Below are 18,524 nucleotides of genomic sequence, written 5' to 3'. Positions count from 1 at the left end.
ATATACACACACACACACACACACACACACACACACACACAATGGAATACTACTCAGCCATAAAACAGAATGAATTAATGCCATTTTCAGCAACATGGATGGACCTAGAGATTATCACACTAAGTGAAGTAAGTCAGACAGTGAAAGACAAATATCATATGATATCACTTATATGTGGAATCTAAAAAAAAAAAAAAAAATACAAATGAACTTATTTACAAAACAGAACCAGACTCACAGACATAGAAAACAAACTTACGGTTACCAAAGGGGAAAGGGGGAAAGGGAGAGATAAATTAGGAATCAGGGAGTAGCATATACACACTACTATATATAAAATAGATACACAAGGGACTTCCCCTGGCAGTCCAGTTGCTAGGACTCAGCGCTTTCACTGCCGTGGCCCTGGGTTCAATCCCTGGTTGGGGAACTAAGATCCCACAAACCACACGGCGTGGCCAAAAAACAAACAAAAAAACAGATAAACAAGAGGGACCTACTGTATAGCACAGGGAACTATACTCAATATTTTGTAATAACCTATATGGGAAAAGAATCTGAAAAAGAATATATATATATATATATATATATATATATATATATATATATATATATCTGAATCACTTTGCTGTACACCTGAAACTAACCCAACAATGAAAATCAACTAAACTTCAATACAAAATTAATTAATTTTTAAAAAGTGATCATAGTGTGAATATATTGATCGAACTTTAAAAGAATGGTCCAGTCACAAACATAAGTATAGCCCTAATACTATCCGTAAGAGAAAACATGGAAAACCCAAAGTAATTCAACAGATTTTTATTGTATACCTACTATGTGCAAGGAACTTTCTGAGTACTGGTGACTCAGCAGAGGACAAATTCCTTGTGTTTATGCAGTGTACATTTTAGTAGGAAGAGAAAGACAATAACAAATTAAACAAAATTTAACAGCATCTGACTGGAGGTAGTAAATGCCATGAAAAATAATAAGACATGATAATTATTCTGATAATTTTAATAATTCAAGGAGAAAATACATTTGCTTTCATTATGTGACAGTTTCAAACCTAAGTTTTTCTTTAGGCCCAATTCATAAGTCTTTGGATTCTGCAGGCTACTTAGTGCCTATGGAAATACAAATTGATGTCCTTAGCATTATCATTGGTTGTTGTAAGTCACACAACAATTGATGCTAATGCCAGTATTATCAAACCCTGGAAAGAAAGAAAGGACATGGAGAAAGGAAAAGATGGATGGAAGCAAAATGCAGAAAGGGAGTACAATGCTCTAAATTTGTATTTTTCCAAACATTAATTTGCCCTTAAAATCCCCATCATGAGGCTACTATATAAGCAAATCACCTTATAATAAAATCCACTGGGCACTCGAGTACGTAAATCCGGATGGACCTAGCTTATACTGGCTTCTACCGAAGAGATAAATATTAGAGCAGGATTCCAGTTGTATTAGTCTCCCCACTACAGGTGTCTTCCATTTCCTCCCTTATCACAAACCATCTCCCCTCAGGCAGCAGCAATTATATTCCTTTGAAACTCTCACTTCTTAAGAACTAGCGCAGATCTGCTTTAAGCAGATGCCAAAGTACTTAAACACTGTTATGCTGTGGTATTTCTGGAAAATGAAATAGTGCAGTTTTATCTTTTAATAAAGAAATTTGGCACTGTTACTATAGGCTTAGCAATAGTCCTCAAATCTTTACAAAGACATCAGTAGACTAAATCATTCAGCAAACAAAGGATGCATGTACGTGTTTTGAGGAGGCCAGAGTCAAATTGCCATGCTGATTGTTTCTACATAAATATTCTCATATTAAAGCCAGACTTTCATATCTCAAGAAAAAATGAGACATTCACTACAGAAAAAAAGACAATTTGGTTACCTAAGGATATTTTTCTTTTTAAAACTCACTGTGCATTTTCAAATAACAGAGAAATACTAATTTTTTTTAATTACTGAAGAATAGGTTCAGTAACATTTGTGCCACATATTTACTTACATTCTTGCAAGGTTTTATTTATCCAAAATGAGAAACAGGGTCCTATTTCCATGTCAGTTCTCTTTAAAGGGGAAAAACATGGGATGACCTCTATCACCCTTTTTAGAATTCATATCTTCATTTGCACTTCAGTGACTTGGGGCTTACCCCTCAGGGATGGAATCAGCACGAAATTATTAATAAGTATTCTGTAGTTATTCATTTGTTCAAGCATTTCTCCTATCTTCCTTGTATTCATTTAGAAACAAATTTAACACAAGTACTGCACATTCACTTCAGAAAAATTATAGGACACTAACCTGCAATATAATAGGAAATGAAAAACATATGTGATTATACCACCCAATAATAACACTACACCCAATAATAAACACTACAGTAGGCCCCAGGTATCCATGGTTGCAAAACCCATGGACACAGAGGACCGACTATACTCTGCCATTTTACACCAGGAACTTGACCATCCATGGGGTGGGGGGTGTGGCCCTGGAACCAATCCCCAGTGGATACCCAAGGGATGACTGTACAGTCGACCCTTGAACAACACAGGTTTGCACTGTGCAGATCCACTTATACGTGTATTTTTTGCAATAAGTACATATCGTACTACATGATCCAGGGTTGGTTGAATCTATGGATGCACAACCACTGATATGGAGGGCCAACTATGGGACTTTAGCATCTGGGGACTTTAGTATCCATAGCAGGTCCTAGAACCAACCCCCCAACAGGTACTGACTATATTAACACTTTGGTTTATGGCTATTCAACATGTATATACAGATTGGTATAGATAGATTATTTCTATCTTAATAAATGTGGTTCTACATTCATTGTTTTTTGTAGCTGCATAATGCATTTCATTGTATAGAGCTTACATAGTTTATATAACTACTTTCATTTTATTAGATATTCAAGTTGTTTAGATTCTTTTATTATATTCAAACCTGCTATGAACGTCCTTGCAGCTAAATTATAACAATCATTTATTTTCAAAGGAAAAAATGCTAGAAATGAAGGGTAAAAAGGCATGAAAATGTTTAAGACTTCTAAACATGTTATCAGAATGCCATTCCAGGAACATTGCTTGATTTATATTCAGCTGCCATTAAAAATAATAATGACAGTGATGATAATACTATAGCCACACAGTTCCCTTGCTCAATCACCAATACCCTGTATTATCATTCTTCTTAAGATCTGTTCATTTGACAGGTAAAAACATAATGGTATCTCTTAAATAGGAGAGTCTCTGTAAATTCGGAAATCAACAAGCTTCTGTTGAATATCTACTGTGTGTCAGGCCCTGTGTCAAGCTCTGAAGGTCACAAAACAAAACACCAACATTGCCTCCAAAGATCTTACAATCTAGTGGAGAATTCAGACATGTGCGCAAATGATAAAGACCCAAGGCATGCTACCGTAAGAGCTACACCAGAAATAAAACTAAAGTGATGTTAGAGAGCTGCACAACCTAAGTGGTTTCCCTGGGTTCACTTCAACATACCAAGGTATTTCCATTTTCTACAACCTGCCAGATCCCACATACAGCCAGCCCCTCAGCATCTGCAGGCGAGTGGTTCCAGAACCTGATATGGATACCAAACTCCACAGATACTCAAATCCTATAGTCAGCCCCCTGAATCTGCTGTTTCCATCTGAGGATTGAACCAACTGTGGATTGGATAGTACTGTATGTATTGAAAACAATTTGTGTATAAGTAGACCTCCACAATTCAAACGCACTCGCTGTAAGACAAACGCCGAACGCTATTTTTGCTTTTCACCTTCTTTCCTAAAAGCAAAAATGCTCTCCAGATTCCTTTCAGTTAGAGAAAACAGGTACGAAGGTAAGTCTTTCCTAGAAGGTAGGTCTTTCATCAAAGGGAAATGGCATAAAGCAAACTTTCAAAAAGCAAGGGAAACCTTTATTTTAATAAGAAAGAACTGAAAAGTGCTCAGACTTGAGAAGCAAATAAACTCTTACCAAATTAGATATGACAGCAAAGAAGGGCTGGAAAGACTAGGATATGTATCTGCATTCCTTAGAGAGAAAACCAATGTACTTTCAAGCTGCCTGCTCTGCTACAGAGTCTCTAAGAAAAAGCCTCATTGCTGGGACACTCGGATCTATACCTAACCACCTTTTACCATCGCAACCTAGAGAGGAACAGAAGTATTTAGGGCCACAACAAGGTCCTACTGTATAGCACAGGGAACTATATCAACATCCTGTGATAAACCATAAAGCAAAAGAATATGAAAAAGAATATATATATATATATGTATATGTATATAACTGAATCACTTTGCTGTACAGCAGAAATTAACACAACACTGTAAATCAACTATACTTCAATCAAATAAAAAAAAAGTATTTAAGGCCAAACATAATAGTGTTTCTAAGGCTTTCAACATTCTTTCTTCTGCCCTACCTTACTGTTACATTAAGGGCAGTCTCATCTACCAAACACTACTACGTGCCAGGGGTTTTCACGTATTACCTCATTTAATCCTCCACATTCCCTGTAACATCATCCCGATGTATACAGATTCAGAAAATTATATGCAGAGAGGCTAAGACACTTTGTTGCACAAGCTAGAACTGCAAGGTTTTCCCGTCTTTTAGGGACAGACCCTATTCGACGTTCTAGTTTACTATATTTCTGGAACAATTTCTAGTTTCATGAAGCAGCCTAGAGATTGTCTCTAACTCAGAAAGCATAACTCTTTCAATTGCCTTAATTATTCATCATAAATAACACGAGAGCAAATTAGATTTTTCCTCTTTTGAGTTGAAATTTTTGATAACACTTTAATACAAAAAGCAGATGACATTTTCATGTAAAATATACAAATGTACAAATATACAAATTCTCAGTCCACTAATGTTTCCACAAATGCATTCGGTACAGCTGTTTGGCTTAGGCTGTTTACACACACATGGTGAAATGAAGAACTGAAAATTATTAATATCGCTCTAGTCAAAACCTTTTTTTTTTTTTTGCCTCAATTTTTGCACAGTTCACATAAACCGCTCCAGGGCCTGAATAACCCAGACGTGTTCTCAATTTTCAAAACGCAGGGAGATATAGATAATGATAGATCGTTGATTACACACCTAAAAAGCCACCAGGTTAATGGAAAATTAATGCTTCTTGCTCTTTGCATTGAAAACAGTACATATGTTCTATAACTTTGCTACAGACACTTTCAAATAAAACTAGATCATCTTTACAGCCATTCTTTTTGTCTTTGTGTTTAATAACGTCTTTTTGTTCTGCCTCCTTTAAAAAAATTTGTCAGTGATTCGTTTTATTTACAATAAAATCCTCTTACATAAGATTTTTTTTTCTTCCAGCTGAACTGCACTGTGAGTGAAAAGTTATTATGTGCCAATTTTCCATTTGTATTTTGAGAGGGAGTAAAAGCACTTCAGGACTCTTGCATTTTCCGTTACTGAAACAGGAGTGTGTAGGGCCATTATAAGAGTATGTGGGTACCACTCTGCATTTTGCACTTCTAATGCTTGGAAAGCTTTTAATACATCTTGCTGCCTTGCACAGTCTTACATTTACATTTTAAAACTCCAAATGAAGTAACCACCCCCTTGGCTATTATAACCTGTGAATCAGAGCCAACCTATGTAAATGGCAAGGTTGTTTGCAAAATGAAAGAATTAAATTGACCTGACGTCTTGGGCAAATGTCACTGGTTACCCCATTAACTGGGATAGAGGAGCTTGATTGTCTCTATCACTGAGTAGCTCCTATATAAAATAATGGCCTGCACAGTATTGTTACCTTAATTTTAAAAAACAAACAAACAAACAAACATGGGGGTTGGATGAGAAGAAGGAAAGGAAACTAAGAAGTTCTGGTTACAGATAGAACACAGGCAGTTTATGCTTTTCATGCTGGTATGAGACCAGCATACATACGCAGAAGAGTTGGTAACATTAAATGAATTAGAGATACTGAGAAAGACAAAAAGTTAAGTAAAATGGAGATTTTTAAAAGCATCCCCCAGAGGCACCCAGGGTATCCTTAATACATGTATTCATTTCTGTGGGGGGAAAAGTCCCTACCGACCAATGGTTTACACTAGATAGCATACTTCAATCACTATTCCTACTGACAACACAGATTAAACGATTTGATTCTTTTGACAAAGTAAACATAACATTCCATGAATGGAGAAAGGGAAATGATCAAAAAAGGATAAAGACTCAAAAGGAACTTCCAGATACCTAAGGGCAGAAAAGAAAAAACTTGTGGTTTCAAAAGCAGAGCAAAGAGTTTGCATGACCAGCAGAGGCAGTGATGTTCAGAAGAGTAGCAATAACAAAGGCAGAGTAAACTGAAAAGAGGGTAGATGTGCCACCCACCTCAACACCCATCCCCTCCTATACGGCCCTGCAGGAAGTTTAGGAATCTAGCAAGTGACATGGCAGTACATAAAGAAAAACAAAATTATGCAGTGGAGGAAATACTGAACAAGAAGCCAAGAGATCTTTTGTGGCTTCTTGTACATCATGGATGGACCTCAAGGACATTATGCTATGTGGAATAAGGCAGACAGAGAAAGACAAATACTGTATGATCTCTTATACGTGGAACCTAAGCAACAACAACAAAAACACCTGAACTCAGCCAAAGAGAGAACATACTGGTGGTTGCCAGAGGTGAGGAGTTGGGGTGGACAAAATGGGTGGAGGGGGTCAAAAGGTACAAAATTCCAGTTATAAAATAGATAAGTCATGGGGATGTAACGTACAGCATGGTGACTATAGTTAATAATACTGTATGGAGGTTCCTTAAAAAACTAAAAATAGAATTACCATATGACCCAGCAATCCCACTACTGGGTGTATACCCAGAGAAAACCATAATTCAAAAAGATACATGCACCCCAATGTTCATGGCAGCACTATTTACAATAGCCAGGTCATGGAAGCAAGCTAAATGTCCATCAAGGGACAAATGGATAAAAAAGATGTGGCACATATATATACAATGGAATATTACTCAGCCATAAAAATGAATGAAATTGGGTCATTTGTGGAGACATGGATGGACCTAGAGACTGTCACACAGAGTGAAGTAAGTCGGAAGGAGAAAAACAAATATCGTATATTAACGCATATATGTGGAATCTAGAAAAATGGTACAGATGAACCAGTTTGCAAGGCAGAAACAGAAACACAGATGTGGAGAACAAACGTACGGACACCAAGGGGGGAAAGCAGGGGGTGGGAGGTTGGTAGTGGAATGAACTGGGAGATTGGGATTGACATATATACACTAATATGTATAAAATAGATAACTAATAAGAACCTGCTGTATAAAATAAAATAAAATAAAATTCAAAACAAATAATAATGATACTGTATTGTATATTTGAAAGTTGCTAAGAGAGTAGACTGTAAAAGTTCTTATCACAAGGAAAAAAAAACCCCATCATTCTTAAGTATTAACTACATGCAAGATGGTAGGGGATATTGGGATGAATGAAAAGAATCCCTGTCCTTCACTCTGGTGGGAAAGCTGTTTCTGGAATTCTTGTCCTTAATCCTAGAGGAAATTAATTCAGTGTTTCATCTTCAGAATGATGTTAGCTGTGTAGATAATCTTTATCAGGTTGAGGAAGTTCCCTTCTATACCTAATTTGCTGACACTTTTTGTCAGGAATGGATGTTACATTCTGTCAAATGTTTTTAACGCATAAATTGATATGATCATATGGGGTTTTTTAAACATCTTTATTGGAGTATAATTGCTTTACAATGGTGTGTTGGTTTCTGCTTTATAACAAAGTGAATCATCTATACATATACATATATCCCCATACCTCCTCCCTCTTGCGTCTCCCTCCCTCCCTCCCACCCTCCCTATCCCACCCCTCTAGGTGGTCACAAAGCACCGAGCTGATCTCCCTGTGCTATTCCCTGTGCTATGAGGCTGCTTCCGACTAGCTATCAATTTTACATTTGGTAGTATATTTAAGTCCATGCCACTCTCTCACTTCGTCCCACCTTCTTTTTTAATCTGCTAATGCGGAAAATTGCATTGATTGCTTCCCAAATACTAACCTAATCCTGAATTCCCGGAATAAACTCCATCTGGTCATGATGTATTATCGTTTTTTCATACGGTTGTCCCTCAGTATCCACAGGAGATTGGTTCCAGGACCCCGAGTGGATACCAAAATCCAGGGATGCTCAAGCCCCTTATAGTCAGTCCTCTGTATCTAAGGGTTCCACCCTGGCAGAGTCAACCAACTGCAGATCGATTTGATTTGCTAACATTTCGTTTAGAAAATTTGCGTCTACGATCATGAAGGATATAGGTCTGTAGTATTCTTTTTTGTAATGTCTTGTCTACTTTTGAAATCACAACAATGCTGACCTCATACAGAAATTTGGGTAGTATTCCCTCTCCTTGAATTTTCCGGAAGAGTTTCTATACACTTGATATTATCTCTTCTTAACATATTCAACAAAATCCACAGTGGAGCCATCTGGATATGGGAAGGTTTATAAGAACAAATTCAGTTTATAAAAACTAGATATATGTGTATTCGGGTTATCTGTTTTTTCTTACACGAGCTTTTAGTAGTTTCTGCCTTTTAGGATTTGTCAATTTCATCTAAGTCATCAGATTTACTGGCATAAAGTTGTTCATGGTTTCTTTATTATTCTTTTAGTATCTATATAATACATACAGATATTGCCTCTCTCATTCCTGATACTCTAATTTATATTTTTTCTGTTCTTTTAATCCTGATCCATGTGGCTAGGGGTTTACATATTGTATGGATCTCCTCAAAGAACCAGGTTTTGATTTCATTCATTTTCCTTGTTGTTATTTTTACTTTGATCTCCATTATTTTCTTTCTTTTGTATATTTTAGCTAAATTTGCTTTGCTTTTTGTGGTTTCCTAAGGGGGAAGCTTAGATCTTGGACTTAATATCATTCTTCTTTTCTAACATGGGCATTAAGTGCTATAAATTTCCCTCCAATTGTTGTGTTAGTATTATGCTACAAATTCGAATTTTTAAAAATTTTTTCATCCAGTTCAAAATTCTTTCTAATTCCCTTTTTGATTTATTCTTTCATCCATGGGTTATTTAGAAGTCTGTAATTTCATTTCCAAATATTTATGGATTTTCCAGAGACTTTTTTGTTATTGACTTCTACTTTGATGCCATTGTGGTCAGTGGATATATTTCATGACGTGAATCCTTTTAAATTTGTTGAAAGTAGTTTTCTAGCCCAGAATGTGTTCCATCTTGGTAAATGCTCTATATGCACTTGAAAAGAATGTGAATTCTGCTGTCGTTAGGTAGAATATTCTATAAATGTCATTTAGGTCAACTCGATTGATAGTATTGTTCAAGTTGACTAAATCCTATTGATTTTCTATTTAACTTGCTCCATTAATTACTGAGTGAGGGGTATTGAAATCTCCAGCCATAATTGTGGATTTGTCTATTCTCTTTGCACTTCTATCAGTTTTTGTTAACATGTTTTGAAGCTCTATGACTAGGTACATAAACATTTAGATTTTTATGTCCTTTTGATGAATTGACTCCACCGTCATTATGAAATGGCATTCCCTAGTCCTGGTAATATTCTCTGCTCTGAAATCTACTTCGATATTATTATAGCCACTCAGGTAGTGATTAGCATGTTACAGGCAAAATGTTTTTCGTTAGCGAGGTATTGTTATATCATTTACTGATAACCTATTTGTGTCTTTATATTTAATGTGTATTTCATGTAGGCAGCTTGTACTTGTGTCTTGCATTTTTATCAAATCTGACAATATTTGTCTTTTAATTGGAGTGCTTAAAACATCTCCATTTAATGTGATAATGTGATGTCATTAGCTTTGAGCCTATTATCTTGTTATTTGTTCTGTATTTGTCAATCTGTTCTTTGTTCTCTTTTGGATTCCTTGAATGTTTTTTAATGATTCCATTTTACTGCTTTTTTTGGGCTTAGTAGATATAACTCTTTGTTATTTTAATGATTGATTTAGGGTTTGTAGCATCTTTAAACATGACACATCTTTAAACATGGCACAGTCTACTGTCAAGTAATAGCAGTTTGTGGGTATAGTACAAGAACACCACCCTCCATTTCTCACCTCCTGACCTTTGTACTATTGTTATCACACATTTTACTTTTGTATATATTATAAAGGCCATAGTACATTTTAAAAATTATTTTTATTGGAAAAATTGTATCTCAAAGATATTTATATTTTCCCATGAAGTTGCCATTTCTAGTTCTCTTCATTCCTTTGTATTGATACAGATTTCCATCTGGTATCATTTTCTCTCTGCTTGAAGTAATTCCTTGAGTATTTCTTATAGTAACAGTATGCTGGGGATGAATTCTTTGAGCTTTTGTATATCTGAAAAAGTCTTTATTTTACCTTCATTTTCCAAAGGTATTCTCCTGGGTATAGAGATATAAGTTGTCTGCTTGTTTTTTTTTCTTCTTCCCTGTTGGTACTTTACAGATGTTTTTCTCCTATCTTCTTGCATTCACAGTTTCTGGTGAAAAATCTGCTGCCATCCTTATTTTTCTTTCTTTGTACATAATGTGACTTCCTTGGCTTTCTGATTGTCTCTTTATCACTGATTTTACAGCATTTGATTCTGATATGCATTTGTTTTCTTTTCTTCACATTCGTTGTGCTTGGGATTCATTGAACTTCTTAGATCTGAAGGCTTATAGCTTTCATCAGATTTGAAACATTTTTGCCTATTATTTCTTCAAATATTTTTTCAGTGTCCCCTTCTCTCTGCTCATTCAGAGACTCAAATTATGTGCATATTGGGCTGCCTGACATGGTCAGATAGCTTACTGATATCTGTTCATTTGTATTTTATTCTCTTTTCTCACTGTGTTTCATTTTGGATACTTGGCTCTGCTATGTCTTCAAATTTACTAATACTTTCTTCTGCAATGTTGGATGATCTACCATTAATCTCCTTCAGTGTATTTTTTTTTTTTTTTGGTGGTACGTGGCCTCTCCTGTTGCGGAGCACAGGCTCCGGACGCGCAGGCTCAGCGGCCATGGCTCACCGGCCCAGCCGCTCCGCGGCATGTGGGATCTTCCCGGACCGGGGCACAAACCCGAGTCCCCTGCATCGGCAGGCGGACTCTCAACCACTGTGCCACCAGGGAAGCCCCTCCTTCAGTGTATTTTTAATCAGATACGGTAGTTATCATCTCTAGAAGTTCAGTTTGGCTCCATGTCTTCAACTTCTGTGCCTAGGTTTTTTAACGTATGGAATATAGTCATAATTGTTTTAATTTACTTGTTGCTAATTCTGATATCTGTGTCAATTCTGGTTCAGTTTTGATTGATCGATTTAACCATTTTGAATTGAATTTTCCAACTTCTCTCTTTTTTTGGCCGCACCGTGTGGCATGCGGGATCTTAGTTCCCTGAGCAGGGATAGAACCCATGGCCCCTGCAGTGAAAGCGCAGAGTCTTAACCACTGGACCGCCAGGGAAGTCCCTCCAATTTCTTTTTATAACTGGTAACTTTTGATTGGATGCCAGGTGTTATGATTATTTTTCCTTTTTGGGTGCTTGATATTTTTGTATGTCTTGGGCTTTGTTCTGAGATGCAGTTACTTGAAAACGGTTTGATCCTTTGGGGTCTTGCTGCAGGTGGGATCACAACAGTGTTCAGCCTAGGGATAATTATTTCCACTACTCCATTGAAATCCTCATGTCTACTTTACCCAGTGTTTCATAAGTCTTGAGGTTTTTCCAGCCTAGCCAGTAGGAATTGGCACTATTCCTAAGTCGGTGTAAATGCCAAGCACTATTAACTTTAGTTCTTTCAGATGTTTCCTTTCCCCAGCCTTAGGTAATTTCTTCCTACACAAGTGCTGATCTGAATTCATCTGAATACTCAAAGAGGACCATCTACACATCTCTACAGTTCTTTTTATATCTAGCTCTTTCTTCCCTATTACACTGTCCTGCAAACTCTAGCTGCCTTGGACTCCCTGGACTCCCAGAGGAGTTCCATCTCCTCAACACAGAGAGTCTACTGGGCCCTGCAATGTGACTGGGAAGCTCCCTCCGGGCAGGAATATAGGAAAACCATAGGGGTTATTTTGGTTGCCTTGGAGATTACTGCCTTCACTGCCTGATGTCCAGTGTCTCACAAGCCATCATTTCATTTATTTTGCCTATTGTTTTGTTCTTTGAAGTGGGAGGATGGTCCCTGTTTCTCCATCTTTTCCAGAAGCAGAAGTGCTCGCCCCCTTTTAAAAATTTTAAGAACACATTATTCCTGTGGAAATGGTACTCATTGAGAAGAGCTACAATTACTTAGTCATCATTTAAAATTTAACACTCAGATTCTACCCACACAAGGCACCAGAACAAGGCTTTGAAAACAATGGAAGGAGATAGCCATTGCCGCTCACTGTGGTGATTATTTATAGGGGATGACAACATTGCCGTGCTTCTATGCTTCTGTATGTAGGTCATTTATCCATGATATCGTTCACTTATTTGGAAGGTCCTTTTTGTTCTGGGGCTGAAATAGACCTAGTCCAGAAGGAGAGGCCTTATGCATGATAACCAATCACACCCTGCATGTATATAGGTTTAGATATCTTTTATATATAGGTTTATACATTATTAAAGAACATTCGTAGTCATTCACATCCCATTTAATCCTTGACGTGTCTTTAAGGCACTAGAAGATTAGGTATCTTCATAGCCATTCACAGAGGAGAGCTTAAACGATCTGCCTAATCACATCATTAGCTGTTGTCAGAACAATGGCTGGTATTCAAGTCACACAATTCCCTGCGACTCTGTCCCCATATCCTATGGCTTCCTAATGGCTTGTAAAGATAAGATTGGTATAGCTGGGCTATGTCTGCCTATGAAATAGGGACTCAGACGAAACAGATACCAGGAGAGCCACGGTGGCAGCAATCCCATAGAAGTGTACGGGAGCCATCCTATCATAATATACTTTAATACAACGCAAAATTTCAGGTCCCAGCTGCATGTGAAAGTTTGTTTTCCTCCCTCTTAGCCATCATGCATTACTGATGTGAAGTGACCTCACTTACATGTCACAGGCAGATTATGATGACAGAAGCTCCTTTAGTGCTGGCATAGAGAAGGCCTGCTTTCCTTTGCTCTAACTTGGTCCACTTCCCCTGCTTTATATGCTGCCACCGGGACTGTCACTCTCCCGTGGTAATGAGCTAAAACAAGTGTTGAATCACTGCAGTTATCCCTCATTTTCATCAAAGCCCTTATGTACTCAGCCTCAACTTCTGTCTTCACAAGAAATCCCATTTAGCTCCTTGAACCCAAAGGTCTCATTCCTCATTGCCCCACCAGTAAGTCTCTGCCAGCCGTTGCATTGAGGATCCACAGATGGCCATAGGCTGTCCAACTGATGGGCTGATGCACCGATGCTCCTACCTGGTTGACCCAAGTCTCGTGCTCCTGGACCAAAACCAAGAGGAAGTCTGACAGGATTACTTTAGAACCAATCCTTGCCATTTTCTTTTTCATCCTTCCTGCCCCACTTCTCTATTTCTCTCACTTTAAAGAGCCTATGCAATAAAAAGGTCTAAATATCTTTGCGGTATCGTGAAAATGCCCAGCTGCCAAAGAAGTCTAAATGTGAAAAAAAGGTCTTAAGAGGAAGTAAGAAATGATTGACAGAAACAGGTTCTAAAATGAGACCATCACTAAAGGAAAAAAATGTACTGGGGATTGTCCCGAGAAGAATTTAATATTAATACCCATCTAAGGTTACTAAGTGTATGGAATAAAAGTTGCTCAAGAAAGGGACTTCACAGAACTCTATGCTGGTTACTGGTTCTTTGAAGCATGATCTCAGAATGCTTTCAGTGGAGTGTCAAGTCTGAAAATATGTGCAAATGACTCACCCACCCATAGATTTGTTTTTTTAATATGTCCTGACCTAGAAAATGCTGTAATGCAAGACAATATCATTTGCTTTTTGCAAAGACAAGGAGAGAAGGATTTTTAAGATAATTACATCCTACCAAAAACTTTCTGCACCAATGTTTGTTGTTTAATGAGAACAGCAGGTAGGCAGCTTCTACTCAAGGGATTCTCTTGCAGGTTGCTAAGACATGAAAACGGAAAACTAGGTTACAACGTTAAGGTTTCACGGCCCATCTCTCACGCTCGTTCTTCACCTCGATTTCCATAGCTATAACTATATGACTCAACGGTTGGGCTCTTTCTTTTCATCTAAACAGACATTCAGGGAGAGATTACAGTAATTTTCAAAAGGAGGAGTATGTTAGAATCACCTGTCAAACTTTTAAGAAGTCAGGTAGCAGGGCCATGCCTCACCTCTACAGCATCCAACTTTCTGGGAATGTGGCTCAGATATGTTTTTTACAGCAATACATGATTAAGATGTGCATCCCTGTTAATAACTTTTAGATTAAGGGATATTTGAAGAAATTAAGTCATTAAGTTTTTAATAGTTTCCTATGGCTGCTGGAATAAATTATCACAAGCTTAGTGACTTGAAACAACACAAGTTTATTGTATTACAGTTCTGGAGGTCAGAAGTCCCAAATAGGGCTTACTGAGCTAATATCAAAGTGTGGTCAGGGCTGCATTCCTTCCTGGAGGTTCTGTGGGAGCATCCCTTTCTTTGTCTTTCCCGGCATCTAGAGTCAGCTTACATTCCTTCCCTTGTGGCCCCTTCCATAATCAAAGCCAGCAATGGTTAGTCAAGTCTTTCCCATGATGCCATCTCTCTGATTATGCCTCTTCTGTTTCCCTCTTCCCCATTTAAGGACCCTTGTAAGTACATTGAGTCCACTCAGATAATCCAAAATAATCTCTTCAAGGTCATCTGATTAGCAACCTTAATTCCATCCGCAACCTTAATCCCGCCTTTGCCATATAACATATTTACAGTCTCTATAGATTAGATCATGGACAAAACTTTAGGGCACTACTGTTCTCCCTACCACAGAAATGATCTATTTCAACCACTTCATTTGGCTGATAAGGCAAAAGAGACACAAATAAGTGGAAAGAGGTATTCAGTTAATGGTATTAACATCCTCAAAGTTACCCTTCTCTTTATGTCACTCCCAAAATTTAAAAACCAAATTCTGTCAATCTGGTACCCATGAATCTAAACCAATGAACACTGTCCTCCTCCTTAATTCAGACCAACTTTGTCGTCCTCACCCTAGACCTCCACCAGATATTCCACAAGTACCTGCAGATGTTCCAATTATGCTGCCCCTTCCAGCAGCCAATTAAAGGGAATGAGAATGTAATAGCTGACCTAAGTCAAGCTACTCCCAAAGTCCTGGTGGGATTTAAAATGAATCCTATTTGCCCCCTGCTTAAGGATGCATCCTATGCTTTCTGATATGGAGCCTTAAAGGAAACTCTGTCCGTTACCCCCAAACCAGCGCCTTGCCCCATGCTTTGCTCAGGCAGAGGCGTTCAATATGCCACAGGGAGAATTCTACTCCTACTCCTGCAACTCAAACTTTCAGCATGAAAACAAAATGGAAATCTAGAATTGACCCAATTTCTACTTGTATAACATGGAAATTCTATCCATCTCCTTGATTTCTTTCTTCCGTTTTCTCACTCACTGTTGTTAGCTTAGCCTTCCTTTAACCTGCCATTTCTCCTCCAGGCCAGAAGAGTGCCTTGCCCAAATTGATGCTACCTGAATACTTGTTGAATGAATTAATGGTGAATGGGTGAATGGGTGAATGAATGGGCCATTGAAACGGCCATATATTTGGTTCTTTTTGGCTCCAGTCTCCCTTCAAACACATCCTTCACACTTCTGCTGGAGTGATCCTCTAAAACGAAGGATCTAATAGAGTCCTTTCCCAGCTTCCAGTTGCCTACAGAATAAAGTCCACATTTCTCAGCTTGGCATTAGAAGTCATCCAAAATTAACCTCCTAACACACTTTCCAGCTTTGCTCCTGCACTAGGCTCTCCTCGAATGCTCTGATCCCCCTAGATCTCTGTTCCGCAGCGACAGCTGGTGTCCTCCAATCCCTGATTGCAACCTGCTCTTCATGTCTTGCTGCTTCACACTCAGGTTTTGCACAACTTGGAATGCATCACTGTCCCTTCCATTTTCAGTGACCTAAGCCTCAAGCACTGGACCTATTTCCTCCATGATTTCCTCCCAAAGAACTCTGCCAGGCTCCAGTCCATTCTGTAGGTCTTACTCATTTTGTATCCTCCACAGGACACTGCACTAAGTACAGACTAATAGAAGTCTACTAAATGCTGATTTTATAATACAGGAGTATTTATTCAATACAATGTTGATGGTTCCTGAATCATAAGAAGATTTTTTTTTTGGCCTTATATTGCACTGAGAGAAAATAGTATTCAGTATATGTTAGAGAGGATTTTTTTTTTTCCAAAAGAAGAAAACTTTCCAGTCAACTAAGAGTTAACCAGAAAAACCAATTAACCAGAAGGTCCATTCCTTGCTCTCAATTATACACACCAATGGAGGGAAGCAGTGAGGCAGATGATCTAAAACAGTAGATAATCAAAAATTCTGCCCATTGGCTTTCAGGCTCTCCCCACACATCCTCCCCGTTTCTCTGCCCACTGCACTGCACTCCCTGGCCTCTGGCAGACTCATTATCCTGATTCTGCTTGGCTTAGGCTATACAGAAATGAGTTTGAATTCTCTGTGCACACATTCATTTACCTGACTTGTACTGGCCACCTCCTATCTGCCAGCCACTCAGTGAGGCCCTGGATGGAAGAAGAGAGATAGAGGCAAACCGTACATGGTCTCTGCCTGGAAATAATTTCTAATGTTTAAATAAAAGGAGTTTGCAATCTGGTTCGATACTGCATCTTTTTCAGTCTCAACACACCAAGGGATCAGAATGTGAAACACCTGGGGGTGAGAGTTCAGGAGTAGAAAAAATAAGACTGAAAGGCTGGTTGAGGCCAGCTTTGTGAAGAGGCTGGTAAGCCAAGCCAGGGCATTTGGACTTGATCCTGGAGGCAGTAGTGAACTGGCAAAGGAAATGACATTGCATAATGGCAGCGGTGACAGAGTCATGGGAAGGATCTAGCAGCCCTGGGTTAATCACTTGAACCACAAAATAAATAATCCCCAGAGAGAAAAACTAAAGCTGAGCATTTAAAGGTATAAACCCCTACTCAAGATAACTTTTTCAGAACTCCTGCTGCCTAGGGATTTAGACATGAGATCTCTACTAAACACACAACAAACAAGTGCCTAGCACAGTGCCTTTCACATGACAGGAATTCAGTATATGACCACTGACTTCAATAGAATGAGGGATGAGGCTTGATAAGAAAGAAAATATATCAAGCAGCCACCAGGGTTGAGATATAAAAGGCCCACCAAGGAACTTTATCTCGCTGGTGCTAAATGAAACCCTATATTCGGGAAGCTGAAAAAAAAATCATGTTCAAAATCCCCTGCTTAAAATTTCAAGTGGTTCCCTGCTGCGACCAGGATTAAGCCCAAACTCAATAGTTAGGGCTAAAAAGCTTTCCATGATGTGGTCCCCACCCTACTTTGCCTGCCTTATCTCCTAATATTTCCTAACACAAGGCCTCTACTATTGCTAGACGGTCCCTCAAACACCCGCTAAAGAAATGTCAATCCTAATCTGACCATAGACATGCCGTGTAAGCCGGATAGTCTTGATTTTTCTCCCAGGAATGTTGTGTGGTTTCCTATGAGAACCAATGATTACAGTGGTCTTTTAAAATGCAAACTGAGAATTGCAGTGTCTAGTGTGGTAGTGGTTAGCCTTCAGGACTAAGCCAATACTTGGCTATATAAACAACTTGGTTTGCCCGGTCCTAATGAATGGGTAATGTCTCAATGCCAGAGGCAAAGCTCGCACTACTCTTTAAATACCAAAGGACAGAATTACAAATGGGCAGAACCCTTGCTACACCTGCTACAGCGTGCATATATGATCAGACTCAATTGTAATGATTATGTGTGTGCGTGCTTATCCTTTGGAAGACAACCATGCAGACAGATGCCTGGGCCGGAAATGAGTTTGCAGTTATTTTAATGATTTGGAATGCATCCATTAATTTGAAATACTCCAAAGTAATGGTTTGAGATTATATTTAAGGTCTTTCAAAGAACCCCATAACCACAGGGCAACTATTCACCCTCTAAGTTAAATTTTAAGACAGCTTTTTAAGTTGAACACCTACTATGTGCCGGGTGCTTTTATATAGGTCATTTCCTTAGCACATAATGATCTCACTGTTATGTATTACCAACTAAAATTTGAATTATGTGCTTATTTCTTTTCAATGAATCCATTTTCCTTTCATTTAAGCAGGAGTAACATTTTATCAAATCATAGCATTGAGCTGGAATAACTCTCACATCCATCTACTTGTATCTCCATTGCCACCACACTAGTAGTCCCACCATCTCTC

The sequence above is a fragment of the Lipotes vexillifer genome, unplaced genomic scaffold (assembly GCF_000442215.2).
Source record: "Lipotes vexillifer unplaced genomic scaffold, Lipotes_vexillifer_v1.1 scaffold560, whole genome shotgun sequence".
NCBI classification, from domain to species: Eukaryota; Metazoa; Chordata; class Mammalia; order Artiodactyla; family Lipotidae; genus Lipotes; species Lipotes vexillifer.
This window is presented reverse-complemented; position numbering follows the sequence as displayed.